Raw genomic sequence first — 17,500 nt, forward strand, 5'->3', positions numbered from 1 at the left:
ACATACACACACAGACGCACGCACACATCAGAAATGAGTATAGCTGTTCGGAGTATCGTTTCTATATTTCAAATCTTGACACTCATCATAAAAAAATCTTTGGTTTCAATTATTTTCAAATTATTCAAACTCAGCTTAGTTTTATATTCTTAAAATCCGGCAGTAAATAGTGACAATCACTTTTAAAAGTTGCTAGAGACTGATTCCTAGAGAATCTGATCCTCATCAGGAAACCAACCAGGTGTTGTAGTGAGTTATCTGTATTACAGTAGGACATTTCGACCTTAATACATCAAAACATTTTCAACCTCCAAAATTATAGACTAGTAAAGTGCAATCCAAAGGAAATTCACACTCGAGAATAAATCATCAATAAGAAGGAAATTTTTTTTTTACCTAACTTACCATAAATAAATGCACACCACTCATCAAAACAACATAAAGGATTAAAATAATATAATCCAATGTTTTACAGTAGCCATTAAAAAACTAAGCGTGAGTAGTACGTTTTATTAATGGTAAGGTATAGTAAGTATTTAAAGTTTTTCTGAATATTCATTCTAGAGTGTGAACTTCCTTTGGATTTTACTTTCCTAGTTTAGAATTTTATGTCTTGAGTGTTTCGCCTCTTTTTAGATTGAAAATGATGTAAGTGTCCCTATACAATCAAGAGGTTCAATTGGCCTACGAAACAAAAATAAACTGCCTCCCTACCCCACCCCCTACCAAAGTTAGCAAACTAGGCAGTTTTTGAAGCCACCATGGCAAGATAGGGCATGAACTACCTAGAAAACCAATCAAACAACAGAGTTAAGGGTAATCTTTGAGACACAGCAAAAACCTCCATGCCAAGGCTGAAACATGCCAGGGGCAACCACAAGGATGCATGGTACCTATTAATGTGAAAGAGGCAGAGAACTTAAGACAAGAATAACAGTCTGAAAATTTTTTGGCTAAATCTGTCAAATGCCATGAACAGACTCCTCAGAGAGGTAATAACCCATCCGTCAGCAGACAAAAGAGAACAAACTACTGGCATGGTATGAGTGTGGTGGAACATTAGTAGACAGAAACCAGTGACCTAAGTCTGGAAATTCCTTGCAACAATTGCAGGAAACGGCAGGATCGCGCAGAGCATCTATCCCAACCCTCAAGAGGAAGTTAACAACATAGCCAGGAACTTTAGAGAGAAAAAAATCACCCAACCTTCATTGAATGACAGAGGAAAAAATAAGTGAGCTTACCCCTTCCAGGTGGAGAGAAATCAACGCTGCCCACAACTTGCCAGACGACACAGACAAACCAGTCACCACTAATGAACTAAACAGTACACATCAAGGGGAAAAGACATAGCTCCTCGTGGACAATCATCACATGCACCAAGAAGGTATATCTCCTGATAAACAGAGTACATCAGGCCAAAGAAATTAGGCAACAGGATACACAACCAATCACAAAGCCTAAGGAGCCTGGCTCATAAAGGCTGATAGTTTCTCACATCATATACACAGCGAAGTTGCTAAAAGAATGGTCCTAAATAGGGTTGTATGGAAAGCAGCCCCCTTACACCTTAGACTGCATGCCTATTGAGAAGGAGTTATTATCCATGAGTGCCTCATGGATATTTCATGTGCCAAAAGTGGCAGAAGCTCCATAGTGGTCTTTCCAGACATAAAAAAGCATAATGATTTGGCAAATGCTGCAATCATCATCTCCTCCCTAGTCTGGAGGAGGAACAAAGGCAACATACTTGTAAGGACAAAAAGCTATATGCAAGGCATAGAAGCCTGGGTAGTGTTCTAAGGCAAAACATCAAGATTACTGCCCTCTTGAAATTGGGAAGTAGAGGTCTTTATATATGATGACGAGTCATCATATATCATCAGCACATCCCCTCAAAAATCATTCCACAAGATGCAAGAATCCTTGCAGCAAATAGAAGAAAAATGCACACAACTGGGACTTAAGATCTACGTAAACAAGACGAAAGCCATGGCAATAAAAAAGCATGGTCAAAACCCACCCAACCTTCTGCTGATAGGGAGACAACATAGACTGAGTGGACAACTTTATATATCTGGGAGTCTGCATTGTAAACACACTATCTTCCGAGAAATAGATACAGCTCCTCAAGGGTCCAAGCAAGAATGGGATGCATAATTCTAAAGAGGATTGCAACTCGGTAAGAAGGAGGCACAGATCATCTGCTTAGAAAGTTCTACATACGAACCATTAGGGCGTAATTAAAATACGCAGCACCAGTACTGACAAGTCTTAGGAATGATCAGCAGCAGAGGCTGGACTTAAATCCAGAACAATGTTATGAGACTAATTCTGGGTAGTCCTAAACTGGACATAATATGCCTCCTGAGGGCAGAGACAACTACAATCTTTCACCCGCAGGATACGCCAGAGAAATGCTGCCATACTGGAAAAACTCTCAGAAGCAACAGAGATGGACTGGTCAGGACAAACTGCAAGCAAGCTTAAACCTGCATGAGGAGCTAAATCCTACAAAAACACATGCGAGCAGTATACTCCTGACCCTTAGACAACTAAATCTGCAGGATGTAGTGAAAGACATGACAGAGGACGTCCCATATGAGGGATACCAAGAACTAGCTCCCTGGGTCGAAGATCCAATCCGGTATAACTTCACTGAGTTACTGGCAAGTGAAGCACTGCACGGCAGCATCATGTATGAGGATTGCAGTAGAAGAAGCAATCAGGATTACAGAAACTGACAACACCTATTACACGGATGGATCACAAACACCGGCAATGGTAGCAGCAGTAGGTGACCAAAACTTCAAAGGAAGCTGGAGGCTGTTTAACAATATACCCTACAAGCCAAACTATTGGTAATCTTGAAAGCCTTAGAAGATTCCTGAAAAGAAAGCATATAACAGTCCACATCTACTCCAAGGGAACGATTCTCTCAGTTAAAGTGACTAAGCCAAAAGAAAATGTGACTCTGCTATCAACAATCAAATCAGTGGTCAAGTCATATCAAGCTGTTGGCAGAAGGGTTGACCTAAACTGGATACCTAGTCATGTGGGAATCCAGGTACATGAAGAGGCCAGCACCCTAGCAAAAGTGCACTCAGCTGCAGTACAGTAAGCATAAGATACCATCAAACTAAAAGAAATTGCCAATAAAGATATGCATGATTTCAAGAAGAAATAGAAGTGTGATGGTACTATTTATAGTTGAAGAACCTCCAAGTTGTATATGGATATCACAAAGCTTATGCCCATGACGTCACAATACAAGCTAAGACTAGAATATTTGTGCAGCTGGCAAATGAATGGGGATGATAATACGCAAAGCCGGAACTGTGGCAAAGCTATGAATCAGTCCCTAGCCCACTATCTACCAGACTGTGCAGAGATGCAGCTTCATAGGTCGAACCTGAAAAAAGAGTGGACATCAGGACAGACCACAGACACATCTTAGGTGACACAGGAACACATTGGAAATTCCTGATGTCCCTCCCCCTCCACGGTAAAAGGAAAGAAAGTGGGGCAGCAAAAGCTGCTCATCTCCATGTATGAAGGTTTGCTATTTCTCTCAGGTAAGAGTAAGTGGGACAGCAAAGGGTTATTATTTCTGTGCATAAAGTTTTATTTTTTCATTAACGCGGGCCACCTTTCCCACAAACTCATTTCCTTTTCCTTATGGGTACTTCAAGGTTCAAAGGGGTTGCAACCCTGTTTCTCCCCCTCTTTCATCTTCAATTAATAATAGTAATAATAAGAAGGTTCATCTTCTGAATACTATTATTATTATTATTATTATTATTATTATTATTATTATTATTAATTATTATTATTATTATTATTATTATTATATCCTGAAGATGAACCTCATTCATGTGGTACATGCCTCAAACATTAATTCTAAGTTCCAAAGAATAAGGAGCTCATTTGAAAGAAATTACAGATTATAGTAAATGTAGAAAGAACAGATCAGTAGTCAAAAAACCAAAATAAATTATAATAGTAGTTTATAGATAAAAACATTATTGCAATATTAAAAGTACAAGGAGAAATGCTGTAGGGTAGTAATGCATATTATTTTATGCCTTACCCTGAACTTTTAATACTTTAATAGCACAACATCCATAGGAAGACTGTTCCACTGTCCAACTGTGACAGGCGATTTTGAACTATAAACATTTTCAGCTCCAAAACGCCATATGTCAACGTACGAATGTATTAGAATGTTGAATCATGAAATATCATAGAGAAATTCAATCAAGTGGAAGATATTTATATACGATATTTATAAACACATTGGCGGAGGTACAAAAAAAATTGATTGTCACTATTCAATCAAACTAGATACCTTGCAGACGTTGAGAGAGAGAGAGAGAGAGAGAGAGAGAGAGAGAGAGAGAGAGAGAGAGAGAGAGAGAGAGAGAGGGTTGCATTCCAACCGCAAATGGATATGCATCCGCGAAACTCGGAGATGGTTTGGGGAAGTTGGTGGCCGTTCTTGGCATCTTCCCAGTTCTGCAACTTGGGATTCAGTGCTCCAGCTTCGCGCTGTGAATAGTTCTGGCGCTGCTGACGATTCTGCCGGAATAGTTTGCTTGAGAGTTGTCTGGATCATTCTGAATTCCGCTCCTGGTTCTCGCGCTGCAACAGTTTGTAAGTGAGTGATTTATACTTATACAGTGGAAACAATATATTAACCAAACAAAAACTTCTTTCTGTTTTCTTCTGATGATTGAAAAAGAAACCCACAAAATCACTGTGTAAAGTGTTTACTTCTAAGTACTTACATTTAATTTTACTCCACACTCGAGTACTTTCAGGCCCTATCTGTGGCCCATTTTCAAGAGATGTGTAGGTTGTCAGCCTGGGTCAAGACCCAGCAGTCTGAGAAGAGTGCTGGGCCTTGACCCAGGCTGACAACCTACACATCTCTTGAAAATGGGCCACAGATAGGGCCTGAAAGTACTCGAGTGTGGAGTAAAATTAAATGTAAATACTTAGAAGTCAACACGTTACACAGTGATTTTGTGGGTTTCTTTTACAATATCATTGCTAGTTAATAATGTATTTTGAATTTGCTGAGGTAAATTCATATTTGAACCAAGGCAAATTATCATAGTTAAATGCCGAAAAATACGCACTAAATAACATAGCATTTAAATAATGAGTGTATATTTTTAAGTGTCTACTTTTTAGAAATAAATGATCTCTTTCTGTATCTCCTGTTATCTTCTGTCACTTCTTCCATAATCTCTGGTAGCTGGAATTTCCAGTCAAAGGCTCCTGATGGCTTATTCCTTATGGTAATAGGGTTAATAGTAATAGTAATAGTAATAATAATAATATTGGAGAAAATAAAATCACAGTTATATATATGAACACATATTAAAAGATATATGTGTACAGACTTATCTTTAAATATATGTGCAACATATACATAGCCATTATGTATATGTTGCACATATATTTAAGATAAGTCTGTACACATATATCTTTTAATATGTGATTTTTTTCTCCAATATAATAATAATAATAATAATAATAATAATAATAATAATAATAATAATAATAATAATAATAATAATAATAATAATAATAATAATAATAATAATAATAATAATAATAATAATAATAATAATAATAATAATAATAAAACTTACAAACAGAAATTATTTCTTTGGTTTATACTAAAGCTTGTTACTCTCTATCCCAATTAATCCCAACAGGCAACATCGAAAGAAAAAGAAAAACAGAAGCACGAAATCTTTTTCCCAAAATGACACCTAGATGTGTTTGTGATGTGATGAACGCCAAGGTGATAAAAACAAACAAGAATTTAGTACGTTACAATCACGTTTCTTCACACATGTCGGTGTGATGCAAGATTGGAGTCAAAATTCAAATAATTCAAACTCGGGTGAAAAGAAAAAGAACGCGGTTATTTGCTCTAACACCCCAATAAAAAACGTAAAAAAACTATAAACATTTAAGCTTTATTTTAACATCAGTAAATCGCGATAGATTTTCTTTATCATTTGGTGCTTCCAACGAGCGACATTTTCCCCTCTATTCTGCTCCCTGTCTCCTGCAGTTTTCTGAGATAACGTGAAGAGAAAATTTCCTCTTGGAAGGAAACTAATTAAGGGGCCATTTCGGCTTGTTTTGCACTGCAGAACTGTCGATGCAGATCTTCAGCCTTTTGGGAGAAACACGAAATTCTCGAGGAATTCTCTATCAGTGAAGAAGTTCCGGTTCCCCGCGTCCCCTTCTTCTCTCTCTCTCTCTCTCTCTCTCTCTCTCTCTCTCTCTCTCTCTCTCTGGCTGGAATTTTGGCCGAGGCACAAATGAAGTTGAAAGACTGATAGAACTTCAGTCTTGGCTTCTTGCAGTAAACGATAAATCTGACATGAGAATCTCATTATAAATTATAAATATTTCTGCAGAAAGCTATCGTTAATTATATGAACTTTTACGCATCCAAGTAGCCGTCTGTCAATTTATAGCTAGCTATCTTTTCTCTCTGGATGAGTAAAGTAACCCTCATCCCGATTTACAGAGGCAGAGACGATACAATAACAAAACGAGTTATAGAAGCATAACATTGATTAATATAACAGGGCAGAAATATGATAGAAGTTTGATAGAGAAATAAGGCAGGTGACAGAAGCTATAAGGGGAGAACAGTGAGGGATGAGGCTAAGAAGTGGATGTGAGTATGAAAGAAAATGTTGTATATGTGTTGCACATGAAATTAAAAGACCGACATTGAATATTTGAAAGTAAACGGGATAATTTCCGTCAGCGATGTTGCGTGAAAGTGGAAGAAAACAGAAGAGTGTTGTGTCTTTTTGTGTGTGAAAACCTTGGAGCGAGTGTTGCAAGAAGATCAACAAAGGATATTAAATGCAAGAAGTGTGTTGTGAATGCAGTGTGGAATGCTTGCTCTTGGTAAAATACTGAGTAGGGATAATGGAGAGAAACTCCAAAAACTAGTGAAAGAAACCGAGGAAATGTTGAAGAGGTCAACATACTTCAAAATACGGAACAGAGGGTCTTGAGAGAGCTTAGCAAAAGGAGTGATTATCAGACTGGTTAGGGAGAAGAGGAGGAAGACCTGGAAGGCACTGGAAGAAAAGGTGCTAATAGGTTTTAGAACTGAAGGGTCCCAACTTAAAGAATCCAGAAAACTTGTGTAATAGAGAAAGAAAAGGTGCGGCATGTGTAAGAGGATTAACACAATGTAGAGCAGCTTAATTTGTAAAGGTACTTTGGCTTTTATGTTGTTTTCCACGTTTAAACAAGATGTTATCTATCTATCTATCTACCTATCTATCTATCTATCTATATCTATATATATATATATATATATATATATATATATATAATATATATTTTATGTTGCTTTCCACCGTTTAAAAAAAAACATTTTGATTTTTATCTATCTATCTATCTATCTATCTATATACATACTATATATATATAATATATATATATACTATATTATATATATGTATATATATATATATTATACAAAATATATATATATATTATATATATATATATATATATATAGATATAGATAGATATATACAGATTATATAGATATATAGATGTATAGATATATAGATATAGATATCTATATATTAAATATGTATATATATATATATATATATATATATATATATATATATAATATTATATATATATATCCTGGATTTGTATGGTGTCCTGGGTTTGCGCCCGGGCACCGACAATTCTATTATCGCCTAATAAAAATCCCTGTTCGGTTAAGCATATATGAAAATATATTAATTTCGAGGTAGAGTAAATTAGATATTAAAGGACATTTGTAGCTCGATGTATGTATATGAATCACGGTAATGTGATATGACTTATATAACGGCTACGTGCTGTCATAAGCACTACAACACTACCGAGGTCGAGGTGGGTTAATGCTGGCTCCAAATCAGCGAATACCTGAACGCGAAAGGTATTTGAGGGTGAGAGACGGCATTAACTTATAGCCTCTTGCGGTGGTGGAGTGGGTAAATAGCTTCACTGGCGTTCCTGGATTTGTATGGTGTCCTGGGTTCGCGCACGGGCGTTGACAATTCTATTATCGCGTAATAAAATTCCCGTTCGGTTAAGCATGTATGAAAATATATTAATTCCGAGGTGGAGTGAATTAGATATTAAAGGACATTTGTAGCTCGATGTATATATATATATATATAGTATATAATATATATATATATATATATATATATATATATATATATATATATATAGATAGATAGATAGGTATTCGTACAAGACTCTGAAAATTAATTAGTTACCTGTGCAAATATGAAAGAGAGAAGAAAAAAAGCGAAATTCCTTTATCCCTTTTTTGTATCTTCGTCAGTCCCTGAGGTCAGAATATTTCCTTCAAGGCAAAAGAGAGTAAAGGAGGGAAGGAGAGCGAATATTTTGCGGTTACTGAGGAAAAAAGGCAGGAATTCTTCCCTCGAAGGAATAAACATCAGTATACAGGAGACATCTCTCCATGAATGTCCGGAGTAACTCAAAGTTTTCAGCTTTCTTTTTTTGTTGAAATTTCTGCCGTCCAAATATCTTGGTAAAAACTTTTAAATCAGTTTATGAAACTGACTTTTTGTCAATTTCATTTATTACTCTCAGGGCTAAGAAAGGATATTGAAATACATCAAATTATACATCGGAATAAAATCCATTTTCGCATATAGTTACCGGTTAATCATGTGTCAATTTAATGGTTACTCTTAATAGCAAGAAAGTTTATATTTCTCAAAATTTGATTATTCTAGAGAGCAATGACAAAAATAGTGACCGGAAGTAACAACACCGCTCAAGTGGATCTCAGACCCTCAAGTGAACACAAGGAAAAAGAAAATTCCGGAATATAAAAGTATATAATATGTAGAGGGAATAACATGAAATGACCCTCGAATTCCTGATTTCCATCTGAAATAAATAACAGGAATAAGGACCACAGACTATAAACAAATCAATCAGTTCATGAGCACCCGGGGGAAGGACAGAGCAGGGGGGATCAAGAGATAATCCACGTCGGATGTTCATCCTCTTTCCCCGTCCTTTCTATTGTTTGGAGAACATGCTGCCACAATCAAGAAACTGTGACTCAGCCCACCACTACTCCATTTTGTATACAAAGCTCTGTAAACTGTGTTTTTACCTCGTGGGAACTTGAAAATGTAGAATAAACAAAGGAAGAACTTGTTTGAAGTCCCGTTTTTCACTAGCCTTCTTACGTGGATTTTATGATATAGTCTAGCACGTGAACTTTCGTGCTACATTGATTACACACACACACACACACACACACACACACACACACACATATATTATATATATATATATATATATATATATATATATATATATATATATATATATATATAATCTTTATTTATGGCACTAATTTATTTTCTCAAATTTGAACATTATATTATGCAAAATGGAAAAATATCACTGTACTGGTACAATTTCTATTAACCATATCCCACAATTATGATGGACTCCATATGGAACCTTGGATATTTGGATGGAAATATACTAGTGAAATAGACTAACCTAACCTAACTAAACCCAGGGATCCCCACCTGGCCAGAAGGGGACTTGCCCTGTCCCATAACTGTACATCAAAATCAATCATAGGGTTGCGACCTAACTAACATAAGATCAGGGGATTGGGACATTCACTCTCCCTTGACCCCCACAAAAACCTGACATATCTTGTTAAGCCAGGTCCTCAATAGAAATACTGTGGCGTGATCTTGGCAATGTTAAGAGACATTACCTTAATTATATTCAGGAATTCAAAAATATCACTGGAAAGTTGGAAGATCTCCCTGTATTTGAATATTTTTTTTCTTTTCCCAAACTCAAATGATCCTGTGGACCACTGTGGTCTCCTATATTTGTTAGGATGCAGAGTGGTTCCGGCATCCCTAAGACTACTAATTTTCTACCTTGGGGGACTTTAGAAACGTTCAAAAGACACCAAAGAAATTTTGGGTGGAATTTTGTGATATATCCGAAATAACTGAGGCAACGAGAAATACATGTCCGCACCAAAGGAGCCACAGCTAAGAGCTGAAATCGATTTTCCTAGCAATCCTTTAATTCCAAAATCGCACTTGACTGAATGTAACAAGAGAACCAATCTGGATTCGGCATTGTCAAAGTACCCACGTCTCCAGGTGAAAATAGAAATTGCGTGAAAAACTGTCCATCCGTACCCACAATGCACCTGTACGAAAGAAAAATCGATCAGGTTCCCTACCTTGGGACATCGCAAAATAAGCAAACAACTTAGAAAAAGTCCGAATGAGTTCCAACCTCCATTGATACATATTTCGAACTAAATTTGCGATATATTTTAATAAGACTTTCCTTTTTCATTAAGCAAATCAAGCAGAATTAGTTACAAAGCAAAAGAATTCTAATATCGTGATCTCGTACTGATGTTAAAAAAAAATACAATAGTAACTATAACTAGTGTTTTGTAATATTCTCAAACTATTCACTAATGAATATGCTGTAATATTTCCAGTAGTCTGAATAAATAAGCATGAAGTTTTGAGCTCTGTTCTTTCTTAATTATTTTGGTTAATTAACTACTAAATAGGACTCATCCTGTTATCAAAAGTGAAGGCATTTGGTTTAGTCTCCACAAAATGAGAAAACAGCACTTCAAGTCTTCACTTATCGCATCTGAAGGTCCTGGACTATGTCTTTGGATTCTACTCTTGATATTTTTGCAGCCGTTTCTGTTTATTTCTGTTATTTCTTGTTGTAATTATAATGTCACTACAACATGCAGTATTAAGACACCTGCGCTTGCCAACACTTATGAATGCTGCTCATTAATTGTTTTACAAGATTCACTTTCCAGCACTTGTTATAATTATCAGCAACTGTGCAAGAACATTAAAGTGTATGCTTCTCTTTACCTTTGTGATGTCCTTCAGGTGGCAGAAAAACTTCTTGCATGATTCTAAGTCTTTGAAGATCACATACAGCGACTGAAATCATCACATCAGACAGAGACACCAATCCCAAACTTGTTGTATAATAATCAGTAGACCTTAGAAGCTTTATGGTCTTCTTCGACGTCCTTTGCGATTAAAATTTCGACTGAGGAAGTGCATTAGGTCATCCTAGAGAAGAAAAACTTGAAAGGAATCAGGAGAATTATACAAATTATCGACAATGAGCCTGGAGCCCTAGACTATGTGGAAGTGTTCCTTATGGTACAGTGGTTCCCCCAAGGTGTCTGAAACCTTCGACTTCTGCTCGATATTCTTAACTGTTTTCACTTTGTTCTTCTTTATCACTCACTCTCATCTGGACATACTTGACTGTCACTGTCATTTGAATATATCTCATTCTCAATGACATCTAGACATATCTGACTCACTCTCGCTTTACTACCATTACCATTTGAATATACCTCACCGTCACTGGATATAATGTAGTATCACTGTCATTTGTATATGCATCACTATAACAGTCATTTGGATATAGTTGACTCACTATCATTTGGATATACTCAGTAACACTGTCATTTGGATATACCTAACCATCAGTGGATGCCCTTGAGTGCCACTGTCATTTGGATATACTTCACTACAACTGTCACTGTCATTTAGATATATACTTGACTCACTATCAATTGGATATACTCAGTAACGCTGTCTTTTGGACATGTCTAACCATCAATACGTGTACTTGAGAGCCACTGTCATTTGGATATACTTCACTGTTACCTTAATTTGGATATACTTTACTGTTAATGTTATTTGGATAAACTCAGTAACAGTATCATTTCGATATACCACACCACCACTGGATATGTTTGAATATCACTGCCATTTGGATATATACTTGAATATCACTGTCATCTGATATACTTCACTATCACTGTTGTATGGATATACTGCATGAGCACTGTTGTGTGCATTTACTTGAATCGCTGTCATTTGGATACACTTCACTTTCATTGTCATCTGGATATACTTCACTATCACTGTCTCGTCTATGATCACTGTAGTTCTCACGATTGAGATCACGGGAGACTCAGGGAGCAGCGCTAAATACTATTAAGCGATCAAGTATACACTGAGGCCTGACTCTGAAGGTCTGTATCTTTACACTGTGGTGAAGGTTGCTTGATACTTCCATAGCAATAATTACAGAGCATACAAGACATTTGAAAAACAAGGAAATAAAAAAAATATATAATATTAATAAAAACGTCAGGCGACTTTCAAAACTCGCTCATAAAGTCTGAGTGATGCCACATGACAGGACAAAGTACCGTAAGGAACAAACAGGTAATTTCGTGAACGAAAAAGGAAGTCTGTACGAAGTCAACTTTTAGATTCCTGTCTGTTATCCAGCAGGATTTTGCTTTTAAAGTTTTGTTATGAGATATTTGGTAACAGCAGTATTTCTTAAAACTACTAGTTACATCATTTAACGATGTTCTGCTGGTTTATGGCATGATACTTTATTACATGACGTTTCCACATGATTTTATATATATATAATATATATATATATATATATATATATATATATATATATATATATATATATAAAATCATTCAAACCGAGTGAAGGTATTATAGCAGAGAAAGGGCCAACGATATTCTTCTGTTTTTCGAAATCCTAAACCAAAAAAGTTTCCAACATTGCCACCCAAAAGTTTACAACATTTTACTTTGGTTGAGTCACGTCATATTGTCATTGAAAAACGCAAAATCCTAAAGACATTCCAAAGCTTCTTGGCAGCTCGACGAGGTCATTCCAGACAGGAGAACTGGAATGACGCGGGAACTGGCCATTCAGAGACCCTCCGTGACGAGTCTCACAGAGAGAGCGACTTCTCTCACCGCCATCTTGAATTCAAGATGGCGGTGCTTCTCTTCGGTACCTTGCTTTTGATCTCAGGATAAAAAGCCTGAGAGAGAGAGAGAGAGAGAGAGAGAGAGAGAGAGAGAGAGAATCACATTCAGGTCTGTGACCCCTCCTCTTTCATGAACTTCGGATTCAGGTACGTGCCCATTTTTTTTTTTTTTTGTTTTTTTTTTTTTTTTTTTTAGGGGATAGGGAGAGGCAGCATATAGGTTTTAATATGAGATCCATTAAAGTCTGCTCCTCTCCCCTCCTCTTTCGTCCAGTTCAGGGTTCAGGGAAGAGCCCCCTTTTGCATCCTCTCCTTTTAGCAACGCCAATTTCGGCAGCCGTGCAGGAGATTCTATTCAGGCACAAAATATTTTGTCTTGATGACAGAACTCTAGTTATTTCATAACCGGATACGTTTATCAAAGATATAAAATGCTTTTCAATCTTATCTGATATAAGGCGGGAAGCTACCACGTTACCTCAATGGCTTTACGGTAATTATATATATTAGCTACCCTCCGACTGTTTCTACTTAATCACTTACAAATCTTGAATATCTAATCTTCCTCCCTGCTTCAAAGACTTTTAGAAGAACAGCAACGCTAGGAGATTGAAGCAATCATTCATAAACAAGATGAAAAAGAGCCCTATAGTAAGATTCATGGAATGCCTGAGTCTGGTTCACTACAAGTGTATGAATGTCAATGATCTGAGGCCTCGTCAACTTGAGCGACTGTAATTACACAGCGTAATTGCCATCGAATGCATTAGGCCTCTTAATGTCCTTTGCATCTCAATTACGTATCTGGGGAAACTGCTCTGATGAGGTGATGCGGGACACGAGGCCCTCATGATGGAGGCGACGATTCGCTTCGACTCCGGAACCTGACTGGCTCTGAGAGATCAGTCGTTACATCCTGTCACTACCACAACTACTTCTGCTATTACTATTAACACTACAGCAACTGCTTCTACCTATACTTTATAGATGTGGGTTAGCTGACTTCTATAAGGTCCCCAAAATAAAAGCAGGTTATAAAATTATATTCCTGCATTTATTTGTACGAGAATGAATGCTTTCAACATAACTTTATCCCATAATTGCTGAGAAAAATCAGTCTTACGTAATAAGGATAAATAAGAATTAGATGTTAGTGTCTGAACTTTAATCAATGTCCTTAATTTATTTTTCGCCAAATCGAATTCAGAATCCTGTTTCATAATACTACAATCATTGCTTAATCTAGTGACGTAAACAAAAGGTGCCTCTCCTTTGTAACAGGGGTAAAAGGTGAGCCAATTATAGGAATAGTAATGCTTTCTGGATCATGAAGAAATGTCTCTTCTACAGCTATTAAGAAATCCTTACAAACGAGCTTGGAAATCACGACAGTCTTGGAATCTACCTCAAGTGAATGTTATTTGGTTACCCAGAATATATTTTTGCATTATTATTTTTAAGTAACTTACGATTAAACGAACATTATATATATAATAAAAAGGGAAACAAATTGCACATGTAAAATAAAAAAAATTGGACACGAAATGCTAAAAATTCTAAGTCGGAAAAGGAAGTCAGAAAGCTCTGGAAAGGAGAGGAAATCTTAGCCGAGGCCAAGAGGACAAACGCCTAGAGAGAGAGATAGAGAGAGAGAGAGATGAGAGAGAGAGAGAAGAGAGAGAGAGAGAGAGAGAGGCTCACTTTCAGTCCATTGCCCACCTCCTGTCCTGGAAAGTGAAGACCAAGACTTCAAAGGAAATGTGAGGGAGCTTTTGGATGGATCTGACGTGAAGGACTTGGCCTTCACTTCGAAGGCAAATCTTTCGTAGTCTTGATGATTCATTTCCACCAAACAGAAACAAGCATACAAGAAGGCAGCAACGCATGAGACAGAGGTCAGTGGTGTAACTGGTGCGGTTAGTTTCAGTTTGTGGTGGTGTCGTCGTGCCAGCTTGGACCGTTGTTTCTATGAGGGCAATACAAGTTGCAAAAAGTGATAATTACGGCAATACGAGCTGCAGAAAGTGATAATTAAGGCAATATGAGCTGCATAAAGTGATAATTAAGGCAATACGAGCTGCAGAAAGTGATAATTAAGGCAATGCGAGCTGCAGAATTGATATGGAAAAGCGAACTGGAATGTTATTGCCAGTAAAACGAATGGAACTTCGTAAAGAGACACTTCGTCAGTCCCCAAGGACGAGTTGTACAAAAACGGGTTAAGACTGAATTAATAGATTCTCGTAAAAACATACATGTATGCATTGATAATATGCTCAGGAATGTATCATAAATATAACAGACGTCTGAGAGAGAGAGAGAGAGAGAGAGAGAGAGAGAGAGAGAGAGAGAGAGAGAGAGATGGGTATTTCGGACAAAGTTTGTTGAGAAACCATTTCAGCAATATTAGACAAAGAATGGTAACTGAACTCATTTCAGCCTATAAAGATCCTGTTCACTTCTTCATTTCAAGTGAGAGTTGTATCAGTTTGCTTGTTGTCTATTTTGACAAAGATAATTGATAGTAATTGTTTTTCAGACTTTTAATTGATGCGTTACTGAAAAACAGACGAGCCGAATATAGATGAAAAACAATGCAGAAATTCTTTATTTGATATGGCATACGTGGAATGGTTTTCATAAAAGTAAGTTGCAATGTCCAAAAAAAAAAAAAAAAAAAAAAAAAAAAAACACACGATTGGATCTGAAATATGTTAAGAAAATTAGATTTCTATCTAGTTGTAACATCAAATGGGATTTCTAAGTCCCTCTTGACCTCTTCTTTAGAATTTAACGGAACTTGTAATTTCAAGTCTATTTTTATTCCCTTTTGGAGCATATTCTCTAAGCCAAGTTTCTCCAAATACAGCGACGATGAATTGGAACCATTAAATCATTAGCCTTCACAGTCCAGGCTAATATAAGCTAATGCATACACCTATGACTGGGCTACATTAAAGGATGGCGGCAAAAAAAAAAAAAAAAAAAAACTATAAAGAAACTCATCAATAGAAAGAGGAAGATATGTATATGCTCATGGAATAAATAAAAAATCTACAAGAATGTCTGTACATTCCATAAGAAATTGAAGGCGAACATTTCCCACCTGGTGTGGGCCTCATTTCACTAAAACAGTCATAAAAATATGCTGTTTTTACCAAGTTAAAACTGCTTTCTCTAATATTTGTGTTATGTCATATTATAATTACAGCTCAGACAATACCATAACAGATAAGAACTAAAACCAAGAACAAATTCTAGTATATTTATTGCTAAATATTTACAACGCATCTTTGGATGGGAAGTTGCAACATTTCTCTCCACCAACTCAATGAAGACTGAGGGCCGTATTTTTAAAACTGCCACCTTCGACAATGGTATCATTGTGCCGAGAAGCACATCTTCCTGCCGAAGGCGAAGGTGATCGGAGTGTGAAAATTATTGGAAACGAAGAGGCAGTCTTGACCATCTCTTAGCTAACCTTTTCGTATATTTTTTTTTAAATTAAAAGAGAACCGCATAGCTACCGTGAGTATTGGAACGTATAACAAATGCAAAATATTTTAGTAGTCCATTTTTTTTCAGTACCTCAATGCATATATGGTCATATATAAATTCTTGTAAAAGTTTGTCTTTTGTACTTAAAAGACCTCACGTTCCCAAGTTCCTGGCTGTCGGGTGTGTATGAACTTCGCAGCTGTAACAGAATCGTCTTTCACCTCCTCTTGGACTATATTATTATCTGCACAACATATTTTAGTTAGGCAAAACAACCATTGCAAAATAAATGAAGATGAAAAGAACCACAGATTCACGAACTTTTCGAAACTAGTTCCAACCAATCAGTTTCAAGGAATGGTAGAGACGTAATCAGAAGGCGGGTTTAGCTGTAAAGCCAGCTGGACTTTGCTGAAGTGATTATATTAATGCACAAAACAATATATATATATATATATATATATATATATATATATATATATATATATATATATATATATATATATATATAGATATATTGTTCCAGCATACCAAGCCTCCCGCAGAGTTGCTCTTCGTGAACGCCCTTCGCCGATGTTTTAAAAATACCTCTTCACGATTTCACGAGCAGGGTCTTCATCGAACTGGGAAGGTAGCAGTTTAAAATTACGACCCTAAGAGAGGTCTGATTACCATAAATTAGGGTATTTTACCATAAAGTGGTAGCACTGGCCTGTTTGTTTACCTCTTCCAGCATACCAACTGTCCTGTACAACTCCTGAATGTCTCCCAGCTCAATGCTCACCCTGACTCTCGGTCTCACACAGCGATCTGAGGAGTTCCCAATAGTGATTAATGGCGCTTGTAATATTTTTCCCGCAAATTTCGTTCAAACTGCTTGTCGCCAAATCTTATATGTATGCTACCCGGACTTTGCCGCAAAGCTATATGTAAACATATATGTATGTATGTCTGTTCCCCGTCCAAAAGGGTTAAAGAAGAATGGTTCCGTTGCTTTCAAATTCTTACTTTTAACGAAATCAACGCATTTCAAATGATATTACTTATTGT

Source organism: Macrobrachium nipponense, chromosome 34 (assembly GCF_015104395.2).
Source record: "Macrobrachium nipponense isolate FS-2020 chromosome 34, ASM1510439v2, whole genome shotgun sequence".
NCBI classification, from domain to species: domain Eukaryota; kingdom Metazoa; phylum Arthropoda; class Malacostraca; order Decapoda; family Palaemonidae; genus Macrobrachium; species Macrobrachium nipponense.